Below are 14,258 nucleotides of genomic sequence, written 5' to 3'. Positions count from 1 at the left end.
TGGCAAAAGTAGATCAGCTTCTTAGTCAGGAGCAAACGCCAGGAGGGAAACAAGTCACTGGCCCCAGAGACCGGGGGCCACAGTTACAGAGGACATCCAGGCCAGTTGGTGTAACGTAATTCCCAAGGACAATGCCCTACACCCTACATTTGTGAGTCTCCCAGAGGGCCTGAAAGCTTATGAGCAGCCATTGAAAAAGATTGTTATGCTTCATTTCTCATCAATCATCCCCTTTATTTGCAAAATAAGTGCAGGTATACATAATACCTATAATTGAGAATATTGCAGTTCCTTGGGTCAAAGCAATACCGAATAACTAATAGGAGGTAAAGTCTAAATTAATGGTGGTAAGGATCATTGACTAAATAAAAACAAAATGACAACCTGTTTCTCTTAAGCAACGGCCCTTCTAGGTAGATATTTAAGACTGATGCCAATGAAAACAAATGAGAGGGCAATGCTAACTTAGGTATGAAAGCGTTTTATTGCGATAGAGCTGATGGTTTGGTTGTGTCAGGTGGAGAAACCATCGCAGGTGAGGGACATGGAAGTTGATGAACAGCCTGGATGGAGAGTTCAGAATAAGGTTGACCACACAGAGGGTCCTTCACTGGAGAGGATGGTAGCTGAACTCCGTGAATTGAAAGTAGGAAATAGTGAAAAGTTCCATGACGACACCAGGAAGAGGGGCGACCAAGGTCACCCAGCAGATTGGTGCCGAAATTCAGGAGAGAGGAAAAGTACTTGAATTCATCTATTTGCCGGGAGAAATCAGTGAGAAGGGAAATACAATGGATGTTCACCCCAACTAGCAATGTGGGATGGAGCTGGAGGAAAGGACGAATCTAAAAATGATTATAAGGTTATAAACTTTCAAGATATTAAAAAGTGATGTTTGCACTGACAGGAATATTTCCAGTATAAATCAAGGGGAAATTATATATATATTGATTTATATGTGGTGAATCTGAAGTGGTGGCCAGACAATTTTTATTTTGCTTAAAGAAAGAAGTGTTGTATGTGAAAGAACCAGCCAATAAAATACTATCTGTCTTTCCATTTTGGTATAACAGGAAATATGAACTGTTGCTCTAGACGCCCACCATATTCTGGATTTCTGATCCTTGGTTTTAGTTTTCTTATCTGCAAGTCTGTGAGCATAGTCACCCCAGACGTGGGTTCCCAAATGTCATCTTCTGAAAATAGGAACCGGAACTACTTACTGGGAGAAATGGTGCTTCACAGTAGCTCGTACTCAATAGTGATGAGTCTGGAAGGCTAGAGTGTCTTGGGATATCTTGCCCCCAAAAGCATAGCCTCAGTGAAACATCAGCTGAAGCCTCGCTGACAGACATCCCACAAAAGAGAGGATGGATATGTTAGAAAGTGTCAAGACAGTGGACAATGAGGGAAATCTTGAGAACTTGACCCAATCAAAGAGCCATCACAGTGAAACATAATGGCTAATGCTGGACTGGACACTCTTTGAGAAAAGCCCATGAAGACACTTGGTGAGCGCGGAATAATGTGTGCGGCTTGTTGTATGTTGTTGGTGCCGACTCACGGCAACCTTAGACACAAGGAAAGAAACAGTGCCCCGTCCGGTGCCATCTTCCCAATGGGCGTTAGGTTTGAACACATTATTGCATCCTCTGTGCCAATCAATCTCCTGAAGGGTCCTCATCATTGTTACGGACTCTCCACTTTACCAAGCATGTGGATCATATAACAATAAATCTATGTTAATATACTGAGGTTGTTATGTAATAAGTTAACATGGGGTAAAGAGAACATGAAGACTTTTGAACTTTGCAAGGCTAAAAGGATTTGACTTACAAATTTAAAAGCTTAAAATCGTTGTTTGGTTCCCTCCTCCCTCAAATGTTCATGATACTTAGATGGCTGGAAATCATGCTTTGCAAATGTGATTGAATCTGGTCCTCTGTGTTCACCAGTCATTGAAAGTTTGGGCTGTTGTGGGCTGCTTGTTTGTCCCTACAACATGCTGCCTCTTACGTCTTCTCCAGCCTCAGAGACCCACGGGGTCCGTTCTCACTCATCCTCTCAGGTCATTACCACCGAGCATTGGACCCGTTTTTTTCTTTCTTTCTACATTTGAATAACCTTTCAACAGTTGGTCCTGTGTGCTTTACATGTCATGAGATGTCCCAGCACTCAGTGTGAATTCTTTTTGGTGGTGTCATTTTCTCTAGGACAGCTTCTTGTCAACACAGGGACTTGGATAGTTTGTGCCATTAAATTCGCCTTCCAGAGGTTCCCCTGACTGCGGATCCAAAGGTCTTCGAGGGGACTGGGCAGTGCCAATATGCCCCTCGTCGGACATTTCTTGTCCTACTTTTATTTGCGTTTGATTCCCCTTTTCACTTCTGGCATCACCGCTTTCCGTTTGTTTGCTGCCCTTTCTTCTTTGGAGGCCAATTCTCTCTTTTGAGTCTATTTTTGGAAAATATCCCGTGAATCTGTCCCTGGGAGACAGAAGGCAACACGACTTGCTCGGCTGTGTGCACTGAAGCTGCATAACACATTTCTTAGCTTAGTCACTGACAGATTTGGAACCAAATGAGGCGATTGGTTGCTGATCTTGGGACTCATCTGGTATTTACATAGGGACTTCAGGAGTAGAGAACTAGCCGTGTCATTTGTGATTGATGCAGTTACTGACAGTTAATATACCCCAGTAATGGAAACTTGAAACATGCTGTTAAGGGACTGGTAATTTAACTAAACCTTAGTAACTGAAGTTTGTGCAAAGTGAGGACCACCTACCTAGTAGTGTGTGTGTGTGTGTGCACGCATGTGTGTGTACACACTTTTACTCCTAAATCCTCTAGAGGAATTGAGACGCGAAATTTATATATAAAACTGCCTTTTCTGATTTTGAGGAGCCCTAGTGGTGTAGTGGTTATCGCTTGGACCAACTAACCCAAAGTTCAACAGTTCGAAACCACCCGTCAGCTCCATGGGAGAAACAATCATTCTACTACTGGAAAGAGTAACAGTCTTGGAAGTCCCCGGGGGCCAGTCTCCTCTATCTCACAGGCCTTCTGAGGCAGAGCTGACTGGATGGCAGTGGGTTTGGTTTGGGCTCATTTATATCTTTTGTGTTCTGGTGGAGTTAAGGAAAGATAATTTCAGAATGTTAATACTTTGATGCAGTTTTTCAGAACACAGGGTCATAGAAATGGGCAGGGGCTGGAATTGTTTCGTGGTCTAGTGTATGAAGGTCGCTCTGGAGTCAGAGAATCAACACATGAGATGTCTGAACCAGGGTCTGGTATGCGTGGACTCATAGTCAGCATTGGGAAGATTGGAGGAGTACAATATTTGTACAACATCCACAAGAGAGAAGTAAAGTCGAGGGATCTTCATTATTGTTAAATGAAGAGTGTGATTAATGTGCAATCAACTAGAATGATATATTTTTTATAATTACAGAGCCTGAAAAGAAAAATAGGAAGCTGCTCTCAGGTTAGACTTGGTGTAACCACATTTGGTTAGCGAACAGAATTGTTTTATTTAATAACCTTCATTTTTTCTCGGATGGCTGAATATTGTAGACAAAATTGGAGATACAACTTTATATTGTCTCCTTTGATAACAAAAAGTTTTCCAAAACAATTACATTAAAAAAACAAACAATTACATTATGCTCATGTTCTGTAAATATTTACTTCTAGAAATAGATGTTAGAGACTATTTGTTTGAATGCTACCAATATCTTATCATGAAAAACCCTATAATTATTAAATAAAATAGTATAATGAAAAATACCCTTAAAATGAATAAAAAGTATGAAAACAATTTGCATTATAATAAAACATTATCACTGACCCCAAATTTTATAACACACAAAAATAAATATTACAATAAAATACTTTTAAAAAATAAAGTGAATTATAGTTAAATCTTATGAATAATCCTTTGACAGATACAAATTCAGGAGCCCGAGCAGTTCAGTGGCTCACACATGGTGCTCCTAACTGCAGGCTCAGCAATTTGAATCCAGCAGTTTCTTTGCAAGAGAAGGATCACACTGTCTCTTTCCATAACGCTTTACATCCTCAGCCTCCCTCGGGAAGAGTTCGCCCCTGTCCTCTAGGGGACTGTCAGCCAGAAGCAACTCGACTGCGCTGGATTTGCGGTCATCATTCTTTGCCACAGCTTACAAATGCAAGGGTTATGAAAAATGAGTTCCTACTGGCATGCATAGATTTGGAGAGGGTAAGGGGGAAAAAAGCAAAAGGGGTAAGGAAAGAGAACATTTAGAGCAAAATAAATGTCCAAGTTAGGTCTCGATTGCAAAATAATGCAAGGAGAAGGGGAGAAGGCTGCTTGTCCATGGGAGAGTGACTCTTATTGAAAGCAAACGTTTCCTTTTTGCTGCTTTGCTCGAGGACCATCCAAATGCAGGGCGAAGAAGACACAGGCAGCGGTGGCTACAGACAGACTGAGCTCAGACCCTGAATACTGAAGTGTGAGCAGAGAATGAACTACTTTGGGGCACATACCTTAGAAAACCCTGGCATCAACCTTGGGTAGTCCTGTGATGACATTAAGACACAGAGAATATGAAGCCAGAGCAGGATGCACAGGGAGTTTACCTGCATTGCCCCACATATCATACCCTCCAAAGTCAAAGTCAAAGTGGGCTGAGAAAGCAGAATGGGAAGTGTTTTCAAACTGTCTCGATGACAAGTCCTCATTATTAAATATTTCCTAATACATGTATGTTTATTCATCTCTAGATAATCAACATGCATCACTGTAACAATATAGGTTTAATGTAAACACGTGAAAATAAACTGTTTCATTTTATTATACTTGGTAATGGTAAACCTTAATAGTTTGCTCAATCTCAAAACATTACACATGTGACCACCTGCGCTTTATTACTTTGGGAATTTCAGTTTAATATTTTCTCATATGCTAAAACAAAAGACAGGTCCAAAGTTTAATTTATTGGGATAGTTGGCTTTGACCCTGGTTTTCTCTGAGAAGAGAGAGATTTCTATCAAGAAATGGATACACAGTTGTAGAAACCGACAAGTCTAGTGTGGTTCATGTCAGGTTCCACTACCTCATGGAAGCTGCTGAACAGAAAGTCCATGAAGCAGAGACAGTCGGGGGCACAGGCTGGCAGAGAGGGTCGTTTCTTGTGTTTTAAACCTCGTGGGACTCCCGGGAGTGTTGAAGTGTTTAAATGCTCCGCTATTAACTGAAATGTTTGTGGTTCAAGCCTACTCAGAAGCACTTTGGAAATAAGGCCGGTGATCCACTTCTTGAAAGTCTCAGCCTTGAAAGCCGGGTGGAGTGCCCCCTGAGGGCCCCATGATTTGAAAGTCAACTGCTAAACAGCAGAGGTAGGATGTGGGTTACTCACTGGACTGCGGGCCACAAGGGCCGCAGTACAAACCCAAGAGCCACTCTGCCATAGACAAACGAGGCTGTCGGATTCGGAAGTTTTACAACCGGAACACCTGAGGACATTTTTGCTCAGCCTTGTAAGGGGCATTATGAGTCCAAGTGAACTCTGTGGCAGTGGGTTAGTATTTTGTTTTTTTTTAACAACAGGCACAAATGAGTCAGGACACTGGTTTCCAGGCCTAGCCGCCAATTATGCAGTTTGGGCTGTTGTTTAAATGAGGCTAGTGAATTTTTGTCTTGTGTTATAGGGACGTGGCGTGAGTGCAGCTGAGCTTGAAATTAGAGCCCATTTTACATGTTTCACAACAGCTCAAACCCAATCAAGCTCTTTGCTGCTAAAGATTCTTAAAACCTTAACATAATTTATTTCCAAGTTGGTATGAAAATTTACTTTTTCATTTTAGTAACAAAATACATGCATCTGATTTGGAATACGCCGTTGTTGTAGAAGACTTGTAAAGAGCTTTAATTGTGCTGTCCCATTTCTCGCTCCGCAAAGGCTATCCGTAACGCATAGACAAACTATCATATAATGCATGGCATGGCTTCTTCCTTTTCTGTTTTATTTATTTAAGGGCTTGTCAATATTAATCTCAGATATGGGTGCTGGAAATATGTGGATAATTAATATTGGCTTTTGGAGCTCATAGATATATAATCACGTCTTTTACTTAAGGATAGACCAAACTGAAATGAAATATTGAATTACATTTTAAAGGGAACATACTTTTCTTATATTTAAGTGTCCGTTTTCACTCTGATGCTAAAGATTAAAATATTGTGAATTGGTTTGTTTTCTTTAAGAGTAGCTGAAAAGGAATTAATTTGCATATGAAAGCTAGAGAAATTATGACATTGATTTGAGTTATATTTCTACTGACCCCATCCTTCTAATGTGTTTAAACAGTATTGTCTATTAAATATAATAGAAATATTGAAATCTTGTTTGTACACTCAAGTTGCTTAATAAATATTCTTTTGATAATTTGCACAAAAGTGAACTGACATTTAGCTTTATTCAAATTATGGAAAATTCCATTTTTGTTGTTCAAATATTTATTTCCCACTTAGAGATACCTTCTTTGCCTCATGAAACTCCATACCAATTTCAAAATAATAGTCAGACACTACATATACAAACCCATTCTTATCTGGCATACACAATAGTGAATGACTAGCAGCAGAAAAGCAGTATTTGGGGCTTGCTGACACTTTACTTTATTAAAGTCCTCTGTCCCTTTGAACATTTTCTTAAACTTTTGCAAATTGTATAAACCAATGAATAGTTCTTAGTAATGAAGTCTTTACAACCAAGCACGGTTGGTTGGTTTTTGTTTTGTAAATTTATTTCTGCAAGTTTTCAAATAAACGATTATTTGAGGAAATGGCACATACAAAGAGTATCTGGATTGTATAATATATGACATCCTCAAAATTACCAAAATAGGATTTTATTTATTAGTGTTCAGATTTTTCAAACGTTACTAAAGTTAGTCTTTATTGTGTGGCTGCATAGTACAGAACATAGGTACTTATTGGATGTATTTCTTAAAATTTCCACTTTTTTTTCTGATCCTTTTTGAGTAAACCAATGATCTAGCAGATTCTCCTTTATTTTTTATTGAGTGGTTGATATTAAATATATGATATTGGAGTTCATAATTGCAATCAACATGTGTTGACTGCTTTTCGTCTCGCTATTAGTTAGCAAGGTTATTTTCTTCTATATGATTTTCTTAGGTGGCAGACTTACCTTTCCATTTCTTTGTGTGGCATCAACATTCCATTAATCTTTGCAGAAATCTTTACAATAGTCTGCTTCTGATTTAGGGACGACAATGTAAGATCAACTGATCCCTTTCCACTTGAACTTGGGCCAGCAGAACAACTTTCTCTTTTATTTACCATATTTGAGTCTCGAATAATTTTTCCTAAGAAGATAGATGCTCTCCAGCATCTATCTAGACAATTCTGTGTCAATTAATTCCTTCACAGCTCCCTTGACTGATATCCAAAGTGCATTGCATTTCTCATTTTAATTAACTTCCTGCAAAAACCCAAACCCCATCCATCCATTGCTATCTTATCTACTCCGACTGTTGGTGATTCCATCTGTTAACAAGCAGAACAACAGATAGCAACAGCTTTCTAGGGTTTTCTCTATGGAAATAGATCACCAGCCCTTCTACGGTGCCACTGAGTGGATTTGAACAGCTGACCTTTAGGCCAGTAGTAGAAAGTAAATCATTTGCACCATCCAGGGACCTTTAACTTCCTGATAGCAGGCAGGAGCCCTATCTCCAGTGGAGCACTGATGGAGTGCTTAGCTGCTAACACAAAGGTCCACAGTTTGAACCCATGAGCCATTCTGAGCTAGAAAAGACCTGGTGACTGGCCCTGTCAATGTTTCTGACGACTCTTTCTATAGGGTTGCTACAGGTCAAAACGAGTCTATGGAAAATAGCAACATCTCATAGTCATACACGATGAAATTGTTCCTTCTGTTTTCGTTGCCTATAATATGCATTAAATATTTACTGGCCCACATCCAGGATAAAGTGTAGGTATCTGCTTTTGCAGCCCTGGCCTGTGTTGTTCCAGTGTCCCTCACCCCACCCCAGTGGACGGAATCATCCTCTTTGGGAAAGGCTGCTATATAAAAATAATGAGAATTGAATGTGCTTACTGTGGAAAGCTTGATAATTTTTCTCAGATGGTGCAAAATGGGAACAACATCCTACGTGGAACAACTTTGTGCTGCCATGTCATGGGAATTCATGAACCTGCTAAGAATTCTTTTTCTATAGCACATCACTATTGACATAGTACAGCGGTTCTCAACCTGGGGTTTGCGACCCCTTTGGGGGTCAAACTTTCACAGGGGTCACCCGATTCATAACAGTAGCAAAATTAGTTATGAAGTAGCAACGAAAATACTTTTATGGTTGGGGGTCACCACCACAAGAGGAACTGTATGAAAGGGTCGCTGCATTAAGAAGGTTGAGAACCGCTGACATAGTAGGTAAGTCTTTGGAAGCATACCTAGAGCGAGACACTTACTTTAGCAACTGGTAGCTCTTACCAAGCTTGAGCAGTTGTTTCAGAATGAGACAGAACAAGTTTCTCAATATTTGGTGAAGAGGTATTCCCCATTTTATATATAAACACAGATTTTAATACCAAACACAGATTCTAATACAAAATGTAGGGGGATACATTTTCAGAAGAAATACTATTTTGTCTTTCTTTGTTCCCAAATATTCACATGTTAGTGCGCCACATCCATATAAAGCTATACGAATAATGTACAACTATAAGCTTATACTTAGCAGTTTTATAAGCTACTAGATCTCCTGTTTTCCATACAAATTTCCTATCCTCTTAAGACTTGAAGCTTTGATCTGGGGTGCATGAAGTACATACCACCTTAGGCTGGCAATCCCTCTCGTAACTGCTCCTTGCTCTGTTGGCCTTTCTCTTTAACCGTGTTCCATAGTCACACCTCAGTGCCCACTCTAGAATAGGCTTAGTTACACTAACACATGACCAAACGACGTTCCTTATTCTCGTTCAGCTCAACTTTGATGTCTGCCCTTTAGACTCCTGTAACGTAGCGTCTGTACACACTGTGACCCAGGCAAATAGGTGATCTCAGAGTAAGTGTCATTACTGAAATCGAGGTTCCATTCTTTGTGGGACGTGGTCATGTTCCAGTGAGTTTTAGAGCTTTGGAAGGGTCCCCTGATAGCTGTAGTTCTCGCTGTCTTGACCACTGGTAAAGGCATGTGCATGCCAGTGTGGGAACTAAACAGGAAAGCAAGGAGAGATGGGTGCAGCTCACTGCGCCTTTCCGGACTGTGGCAAGTCGGGGTGTTTTATAGACACATAAGTGAAAACAAAACTGTAGAACGGAACAACCGAGAAGGGAACCCTAAAGGTATCCTTTGCTGCAGCAAGCAGTAAGTTCTAATGAAGGTGAAACCCTCTGGCAGACGGCACAGTCGATGTGAATGGGGTCTTTGTAATTTCACAGGTCCCGAAGAAGCCATTTCTTTTTGTGGGAAACCACACTCATTCGCAATGAAGATTTAAGGATAGAACCCCACCTGGGGAGGACACGGAGTGACAGCCTTTAAGGGTTCAAAGGCATTTTCCCTCTCTATCCTCTTCCATTTCCCCCTTGAGCCCACTTATCATTTAATCCCATGGATAGTGAATAGGTAAAAATATTGTCCTAATGGAGTAATAAATTTGATCAGAAAAACAACTGTAACCTATTACAAAAATTAGACTACTCTTTCACAATGTCAAAAGTGTCACCTCGTAGGCTTTAATGAAATTTGGTTAAAGGTACATTGTATTTCTTTTAGCTGTTTTTGGAGAATGCTCTCCCGGAAACATCCATCCTTGGAATTCTATTCAAGGGTACTTCAAAAACTTTGGAAAAATGGAATGAAAGGGTAATGGAGTTTTTCCATGAATGTTTTTTGTTCTTATTATGAATAAGATAAAAGTTTACAAAGCAGATCAGCCATCACCCTTTCAATAATCTATATACATTTTATTTCAACTCATCCATCGCCCTTCCACTTTGGTGAGTGTACCAACTCTCACCCTACATTCTCCCAGTGTTTCTGTGCCCACCCCTCCTTCTGTCATAAACCTCTGAATTACACTTGGTTGAATACTACCCTTTGAAGTTCCTTTCTGTGTGTCAGCATTACATCTTTTTTTCTTAAATGTTTATTTTAATTTTATATATTTTTAAGACTTTATATATTATAATATCTCATTCTTTTATATCTTAGAGGCCTCAATATGTTGAGATAATAACATTACAGTTGCTATAGAATGTACTTTAAGTGTACTTAAGAAGACAGATTATTTTAATAAAATTTACCTAAGGAGTGGATCCTTTAAATACATCTGTGAATTTGAAAGCAACTTTTTGAAGTTAAAAAGGGTGCTGAAGTTTAAAGTACAGGATGACCCATTGACTTATTTCCTAGCCTGGGGTTGTGTTTTCAGGGTATGCTGGACACACTGTCCTGTAACTGCCTCATTTCCATTTTAGGAGACAGCCAGCATCAGGGTGGTCAGTCAGGCAGGGGTTATAGCAACGACAAATTCAGGCACTGAGTGTTGCAAAGAACTTTCTATCTGCCCTTGTTCAGTATGATACCCCACCCCACGCAGATTGGTTATGGGATAAGGCTTTGGTGTTGGGAAAGGAAAAGGAGATCCACAGACTTTGGGAGAGGGACTCACGAGAAGGGGCTCGACCCTGCTTCGTGACAGCCATCCAGATAGAGTTGGGATACCACGGTGCAAATTTAGAAGTAAGGATGAGTCCCCTCTGGTGACAGCATGGAGAGGAAAGGGGGGTTATATTTTGGGACAGCTAGATTATTGGTTGCCTCTATATGCAGATGAAGGTACAAGGACTTATTTTTAACCGGTCGTGAGAAAGAGTAGTTAGCAGGAGGGATTGAATCTTCTACAGCTGTCTCAATGGTGAGCCCCCGCCGAATGGAGCCGGAGGAAATCTGACTCATTTGTACTAAAAGTGGGGCTCAGTGGAGATGCAGCAGGGGACTTAGACATGGGCAATAGACATGGAGGGAGATAAGAAGGTAAACTACTGGCTTCTTGCATACACTTATTCAAATCATGTAATTCCCCAAATGAAATGGACACTTTAGTCCTCTTTTTCCGGTAAGAAAATGAAACTCAGAAAGATTAATTCATTTGGGTACAAACTTACAATAACAAAGACATGTTTAAGTCCTAGACAGACTTCACTGATAGCAGATTCCAAAGCCCCATTTCCCTACACCGTGTAGGTTTGTACCTGGACACAATATCTGATATTTATGAAAAAACAAGACCAAAAAACCCTTTCACTGCTGCTCAGTGAATGCTGACTCATAGCGATCCCCTGTGGATTTCTGAAACTGTAACTGTTTACAGGAGTAGAAAGCCCAGTCTTTCCCCCAGGGAGCTGCTGATGGTTTCAAACTGGTAACAGTGCAGATCACAGCCCATTGTGTAACTGCTCCACGACCAGGGCTCTTAGGTTATATAAAACTATACATATATATGATATATACACCCAATTTGATGTGTCCAAAGAAGGGAAGAAGGGTAGCGTTGAGGACAATAATCATGGAAAATATTTTCTGAGCAGTCCCATATGCCAGACCCTGCCACCAAGGTAAGATGCCAAGTAATTTGTTTAGTTTTCTCAGTAACATTTACAGTAGAAGCAATGATAGCTTCCTTCTGTCCAATGAGAAAGTGAGGGTTAAGGGGTTCCGAGGGTTAAGAAGGTGATTGAAATCCAGATTTTTAGCTAGACTTCTCCATCTTGCCTGTGGATGCTGAAAAGAATAATGATTGTGTCATGGAGGATGGAATCACTCAGATGCACAAAGCCATTTCTAACAATTTCAGAATAAAGCAAATCAGTTAGGGCAAGGTGTAGTCTCTTAAGAGGTGAATGGTTTATGCTATTGCCAAGTCTTCAAAAATAAGAATTTAGAAGAAATAAAACTATATTCATGGTTATAATGATTGAGTTCTCAAACTTTTTACTCCTGGTCTCTTTGAAAATCAAAATACTATCAAAGCAGTGTCTAAGTCCCCAATGTCCTCCCACCCAAAGTGTCTACTGGATGTCATGGACTCAATTCCCATGAGTTTCAGGCTATAACTTGACCCCTTACGGTTTTAAAGCCTTTCAAAAGGAGGTCGCTAGGTTTCTTTCTTCAGAGGCAACTCTGGGTGTGTTTGACCTATCAATCTTTCAGTTGAGGAGTCAACGCTTAACTGTGTGTGCTACTTTGGGACTCCTTGGGTGTCTCTCATTGCTATAAAGTTGACCCCAAGTCATAAGCAAAGAGCAGAACTGCCTCGGTGCGTTTCCCAGACCGGAACTGCTTACCGGAGTAGAAAGTCGCATCTTTCTCCTGCGGAGCAGCTTGTGGTGAGTAACTCCACCACCCACAACCACTGCAGCTCTTCCAAGAGTGTTTAGTGGTTGGGTCATGCTGGAGAAAGTTTATCAAACAGCAGGCTAAAGCAGTTCTAAAATTTACTGCAAGTTTTCTTTGTTTCTTTCCATTTCAACTACGGAGAACACCCAAGGACGTAAATACAAAGCAAACTGAGCTATAGAGGGTACTGAGGAAACTGAGGGAACATGACGACAGCCCAAAGAGGAGGGTAACAGAAAAGGGCTTTGAGCATTACTTTGTCTCTGGCACAAAGCGTCCAGCCTTCTCTATGATGTCACTGTACCGCAGATGTCTCCCCACGGCTTCTGGGGCGTAATAACACGCCGAGCGGACCAGGTTGCAGGACAGGAACAAGGAAACACCTTGTCACTGCTGGCGTTTGACATTTGATCCCCAGATCAACTGAAATCGAATGTCCTTAAAATAGAAAGAACGTTTCAGTAAAATTGACATTTCCAAATGTCAGTGGTTAATGGGCACTATATGTACTCTTATTGATGATTCTTATTTTGGGAAGAATTTAGGATAAGATGAATTCACTAAACAGAATGAGACCTATGTTGATTTCGTATAGTTTGCTGATAAAAGTTGATGAGCACTTAGCCTTGGAGACGGGCATGGATAAAAAGACATAAAAGTCAAAATTGTGTTAAAGACATTTATTAAAGACTCAGTAAGTGCGACATACAGGGGGAAACGCCCTAGGTGTCAGGGTCTCCGTAAGGACCTTCAGGGGAGAAAGGCGTCTTAGATGTCCTAGATTAAAAGCAACATCAGTACTGACGGGATGGTTGTGAAAGAGAATTACATGTGAGAACCAGGCTGGGATCCACTGGACATCTTATCAGTGGGATATAGCGCCTCCTTGTGCTTATAAGGCAAATGGATTTTGGAGGGCTGTTCTCCTAGTCAGGAATTGGTATATATTTCTTGGGGCAAGGGTTGTGGTTGGGAAGTTCATGCAGTCAGATGGCTTTACCAACTCTTTTCTGACCCCCTTTTTTCAGAGGGTGAGTGTGCTGTGTGGTTTACGATGGAGTCCAAAAATTAACTCTGTAGCAAGGGTGTCCGGGTTACTTGGCATAATCAGACTGGCATGCATACGTTTGAACCCCAGGCTAGCATTGGACCTGCCACTGTAGGCCACTGGGCAGTCCAAGTGTCTTTGCTGGGCACGTGTACTAAACCAGTTGACCTCGGTCTGTCAGGAGGAAGACGTTTGTGATCTGGAGAAGAATGAGGCGCAGACTGTCTAGCGTCCATGCATTAGCTGGCAAAGCCACATCGTCCACCCGGCCCCTGTTAGTGTCTGTCATGGTCTTCTCAAGACATGGTTGCTGCAGCCAGTGGTTTCTCCAGATAGTACCTGCTTCTTTGGTTAATTTAATTTTTACAGCCATCATGCTACGCTACATACTGTGTGCTATCTCTAACATAGTATAGTAAGAAAATAAACAAACCAAGCCAATTGCCATCGATGAGACCCTGGCTCAGGGTGCCCCTGAAGAGCAAGTGAGACTGCTCCTTTGGGTTTCCCACGCTGATTGTATCTTCCAGAAGCAGCCTGCCTCTCTCTCTCCCCTGACACTGCAAGTGGTTCACACCACCGGCCTTTTAGTTATCTGTCCAACAGTTACCCACTCTATCACCAGGGCTCTGCGTATAGTCTCCTGAGTCCTCAAACTATCGTCAGAAGGAATTGCTTTAGTTAAAGGAATTAGAACTTTGTACTTAGAAATTCTAGTTTCAATGTGCTCTATTCCTTTCCAATGTGCTGTTGTTTTGTTCACTTGGCCA

General features: G+C 41.0%; 1 protein-coding gene across 19 annotated transcripts in view; it reads left to right on the top strand.

Moving 5' to 3' along the window:
* ANK2 (ankyrin 2) overlaps nucleotides 1-14,258 on the top strand; it is a 402,581-nt gene that overhangs the window by 88,714 nt on the left and 299,609 nt on the right. The gene's annotated exons all lie outside the window — the stretch shown is intronic.

The sequence above is a fragment of the Echinops telfairi genome, unplaced genomic scaffold (assembly GCF_000313985.2).
Source record: "Echinops telfairi isolate 266 unplaced genomic scaffold, ASM31398v2 ScPeMD7_7468;HRSCAF=8506_0, whole genome shotgun sequence".
Classification (NCBI taxonomy): domain Eukaryota; kingdom Metazoa; phylum Chordata; class Mammalia; order Afrosoricida; family Tenrecidae; genus Echinops; species Echinops telfairi.
This window is presented reverse-complemented; position numbering and strand designations above follow the sequence as displayed.